Raw genomic sequence first — 6,014 nt, forward strand, 5'->3', positions numbered from 1 at the left:
ATTCATATTTTCGAATAGAAATAATGCAATATAAATATTATAGATCTATTATTTTAATATTCTATTTTTGAATTTGATTACGGCCAAAACTTGTATAGCATTCGTAATCCTTCTTTTATGTTTTGTTTTATACTTGTTTCGCCACTAATATAACAAGTTTTAGATGTTATAAGAATTATTCATTACATCATATATATAAATATACGTATGTATGTATAATTTTATAACATAATTTTTATTTAATATATATTTGCTACTATAATTTTATTATATGTACAATATTTTATTCTAAAATATCATTTTATTTCAACATACATAATTATTTATGTATCCACACATTTGCAATTTTTGTTTAATCAATATAAATATTGAATTAAATCATTTGTATTTTGATGTTAAATTTAAAATTTAACATTTTTCCATATAACTCTCGAATGATATATAATATAAAACCGAGCGCATATGAAAAATAAGTATTTATTTAATAATAATATTATTAAAAAATATTATTATTTTATTTGAACTCACTATACCGGCAAACGATATAGTGCGTCCGATTTTAAGGCAGGTACTAATTTAATATACATTATATTAGCCTGCCACCAAAAATTAACGATAATAATTGGAAACCAATTGTTATTATATATATACATATATAACCTTGGCGCACGTTTCAACGTTATTATCTTGAGTTTTAATAATATTAGTCCGCTCAGCCAAGTCTCGTATTCAAAAAGAATAAAGAAACAAATTTATACGGATAATATTATAATATATATTGTCAACATTGACTAAATCATATTATATACATAGATTTATATCAATTCTAGATGGACATCCACTGACCATCCTATAGTAGTTTTTGCATCGATGTCTTGAAATCGGGCATTTTCAATTGGGCTTGCCACCCACCCTACAGTTATTCTCCTATAATAACTTAAGAGAATATTGAATTCAGTACTTTTTATATACATATGAATTACTTCTTCATATAATTTATATTTATGCTGATTTTCATATGTATATGGTAAATTTATTTATATTATTGACAAAATCATATGCATATCATATGTTTTGAACAATACTTGGGTCGGCAACCACTGCCTACCTATAATAGTTTTTGAACACCCTATCTAGATATCGGGTGTTTTCTGTACTAGATGAGCCCACACTGTGGCTTTCTCTTAATTTACTTAAGAGTTTATAGGTATATTTCATACTTTTTATATACATATGATATATTTCTTAATATAATTGATATTTATGCTGATTTTCATATGTATATGGTAAATTTATTTATATTATTGACAAAATCATATGCATATCATATGTTTTGAACAATACTTGGGTCGGCAACCACTGCCTACCTATAATAGTTTTTGAACACCCTATCTAGATATCGGGTGTTTTCTGTACTAGATGAGCCCACACTGTGGCTTTCTCTTAATTTACTTAAGAGTTTATAGGTATATTTCATACTTTTTATATACATATGATATATTTCTTAATATAATTGATATTTATGCTGATTTTCATATGTATATGGTTAATTTATTAATATTATTGACAAAATCATATGCATATCATATGTTTTGAACAATACTTGGGTCGGCAACCACTGCCTACCTATAATAGTTTTTGAACACCCTATCTAGATATCGGGTGTTTTCTGTACTAGATGAGCCCACACTGTGGCTTTCTCTTAATTTACTTAAGAGTTTATAGGTATATTTCATACTTTTTTATATACATATGATATATTTCTTAATATAATTGATATTTATGTTGATTTTCATATGTATATGGTTAATTTATTAATATTATTGACAAAATCATATGCATATCATATGTTTTGAACAATACTTGGGTCGGCAACCACTGCCTACCTATAATAGTTTTTGAACACCCTATCTAGATATCGGGTGTTTTCTGTACTAGATGAGCCCACACTGTGGCTTTCTCTTAATTTACTTAAGAGTTTATAGGTATATTTCATACTTTTTATATACATATGATATATTTCTTAATATAATTGATATTTATGTTGATTTTCATATGTATATGGTTAATTTATTAATATTATTGACAAAATCATATGCATATCATATGTTTTGAACAATACTTGGGTCGGCAACCACTGCCTACCTATAATAGTTTTTGAACACCCTATCTAGATATCGGGTGTTTTCAGTACTAGATGAGCCCACACTGTGGCTTTTTCTCAATTTACTTAAGAGTTTATAGGTATATTTCATACTTTTTTATATACATATGTTATATTTCTTAATATAATTGATATTTATGCTGATTTTCATATGTATATGGTTAATTTATTAATATTATTGACAAAATCATATGCATATCATATGTTTTGAACAATACTTGGGTCGGCAACCACTGCCTACCTATAATAGTTTTTGAACACCCTATCTAGATATCGGGTGTTTTCAGTACTAGATGAGCCCACACTGTGGCTTTTTCTCAATTTACTTAAGAGTTTATAGGTATATTTCATACTTTTTTATATACATATGATATATTTCTTAATATAATTGATATTTATGCTGATTTTCATATGTATATGATTAATTTATTAATATTATTGACAAAATCATATGCATATCATATGTTTTAAACAATACTTGAGTCGGCAACCACTTATAGGTAGGTTTATAGGTATATTTCATACTTTTTTATATACATATGATATATATTTCTTCATATAATTGATATTCATACTGATTTTCATATGTATATGGTAAATTTATTTATATTATTGATATCATATATATATATATATATATATCGGATATCATAATTTCATATATTTTGAAGAATACTTTGATCGGCAAAACTGCCTTGCCTACCTATAATGATTTTTAATGGAAAAAAGTGTTTAGTGTGAGCACCAGCCGCGTTGGTTTAATTTAATTTTATCCCAGTAGCAATTCTTCGGGACAGTAGGAATTTGATTAATTTATTGATGAACATTACTAATTGATTAACAAGGCATTGAACTACACTTTAAAAGTTACAGTTACTCCCGCCATTCAATTGTGTATTTTAAAAAATCTTTTGTTAGTCAGGGTGACTTATATCGTAATAATAAATTAATTACCTATTTTAATAATATTATATCATAGTATAATATTATATGAACGATTCCGCAAATAATATGTATTATTTATAGATATATTAAATATAGGTTTTTTTTTTTATTCATTACCGGTCACCAATCATCTATATGGCTATACATTCATTAACTATTATTATTAATGTGACGAGACTCTTGGTTACCGTAAAGAGGTTTATATATAGTTATCTCAAACATTACTTTGTTTCTTTTACTTTGACATGATCTTATATGCGTCACTAATAATATGACGGGACATTTGGCTACCGTAAAAGTGGATTCATAGTTAATCTCAAACATTACTTTGTTTCTTTTACTTTGACATGATCTTATATGCGTCACTAATAATATGACGGAATATTTGGCTACGGTAAAAGTGGATTCATAGTTAATCTCAAACATTACTTTGTTTCTTTTACTTTGACATGATCTTATATGCGTCACTAATAATATGACGGGACATTTGGCTACCGTAAAAGTGGATTCATAGTTAATCTCAAACATTACTTTGTTTCTTTTACTTTGACATGATCTTATATGCGTCACTAATAATATGACGGAACATTTGGCTACCGTAAAAGTGGATTCATAGTTAATCTCAAACATTACTTTGTTTCTTTTACTTTGACATGATCTTATATGCGTCACTAATAATATGACGGAACATTTGGCTACGGTAAAAGTGGATTCATAGTTAATCTCAAACATTACTTTGTTTCTTTTACTTTGACATGATCTTATATGCGTCACTAATAATATGACGGGACATTTGGCTACCGTAAAAGTGGATTCATAGTTAATCTCAAACATTACTTTGTTTCTTTTACTTTGACATGATCTTATATGCGTCACTAATAATATGACGGAATATTTGGCTACGGTAAAAGTGGATTCATAGTTAATCTCAAACATTACTTTGTTTCTTTTACTTTGACATGATCTTATATGCGTCACTAATAATATGACGGGACATTTGGCTACCGTAAAAGTGGATTCATAGTTAATCTCAAACATTACTTTGTTTCTTTTACTTTGACATGATCTTATATGCGTCACTAATAATATGACGGGACATTTGGCTACCGTAAAAGTGGATTCATAGTTAATCTCAAACATTACTTTGTTTCTTTTACTTTGACATGATCTTATATGCGTCACTAATAATATGACGGAACATTTGGCTACCGTAAAAGTGGATTCATAGTTAATCTCAAACATTACTTTGTTTCTTTTACTTTGACATGATCTTATATGCGTCACTAATAATATGACGGGACATTTGGCTACCGTAAAAGTGGATTCATAGTTAATCTCAAACATTACTTTGTTTCTTTTACTTTGACATGATCTTATATGCGTCACTAATAATATGACGGAACATTTGGCTACCGTAAAAGTGGATTCATAGTTAATCTCAAACATTACTTTGTTTCTTTTACTTTGACATGATCTTATATGCGTCACTAATAATATGACGGAACATTTGGCTACCGTAAAAGTGGATTCATAGTTAATCTCAAACATTACTTTGTTTCTTTTACTTTGACATGATCTTATATGCGTCACTAATAATATGACGGAATATTTGGCTACGGTAAAAGTGGATTCATAGTTAATCTCAAACATTACTTTGTTTCTTTTACTTTGACATGATCTTATATGCGTCACTAATAATATGACGGGACATTTGGCTACCGTAAAAGTGGATTCATAGTTAATCTCAAACATTACTTTGTTTCTTTTACTTTGACATGATCTTATATGCGTCACTAATAATATGACGGAACATTTGGCTACCGTAAAAGTGGATTCATAGTTAATCTCAAACATTACTTTGTTTCTTTTACTTTGACATGATCTTATATGCGTCACTAATAATATGACGGAACATTTGGCTACCGTAAAAGTGGATTCATAGTTAATCTCAAACATTACTTTGTTTCTTTTACTTTGACATGATCTTATATGCGTCACTAATAATATGACGGGACATTTGGCTACCGTAAAAGTGGATTCATAGTTAATCTCAAACATTACTTTGTTTCTTTTACTTTGACATGATCTTATATGCGTCACTAATAATATGACGAGTACTTTTGGCTACCTTTTCTTTGGATTCCCCAAAATCCAAAATTATAATTATCAAAATAAATTTAATAATTATAATATTCTTTCCATTTCGTTATTTTATTAAATATCGAATCATCAAGCAAAGGATAAGCTTCAGTGGATCGCAGTATGGCAGCTGCTCAACCACTTACAACACCTTGCCTGTTACAAAAGTCGTTTACAATTGATTCTAGGCTTTGTCATTGTATTAAATAATGTTTTTATATGTAACTAGCGCGGCATCAGGTGATCGAAGATCCTCCCAATTTACTATGTTACAAATTACATTGGCATCACATCCATTGTCGTTTATAAAATGAATTATAAACTTTAAATGGTTTTGAAGCCAAACCAAGAAAATCCCCCTTTTTTTCTTTTTGGTCCACCACGGGGAAAACCCCTAGGGGGGTCAGGGGGAATCCAACGGACGTAGCGGCCTCATACCACTGTTCGCTCGAACAAGTATTGTGCCATTGGTCCGTACCTGCGGTTCCTCTCGTACTACGCAGGAATGCTGTCGCAACAACGTTTTGTCATTAGTAGGGTAAAACTAACCTGTCTCACGACGGTCTAAACCCAGCTCACGTTCCCTTGCATGGGTGAACAATCCAACGCTTGGTGAATTTTGCTTCACAATGATAGGAAGAGCCGACATCGAAGGATCAAAAAGCGACGTCGCTATGAACGCTTGGCCGCCACAAGCCAGTTATCCCTATGGTAACTTTTCTGACACCTCTTGTTAAAAACTCTTTAAAACCAAAAGGATCGATAG

The sequence above is a fragment of the Drosophila ficusphila genome, unplaced genomic scaffold (assembly GCF_018152265.1).
Source record: "Drosophila ficusphila isolate 14025-0441.05 unplaced genomic scaffold, ASM1815226v1 contig_522, whole genome shotgun sequence".
In the NCBI taxonomy this organism is placed as follows: Eukaryota; Metazoa; Arthropoda; class Insecta; order Diptera; family Drosophilidae; genus Drosophila; species Drosophila ficusphila.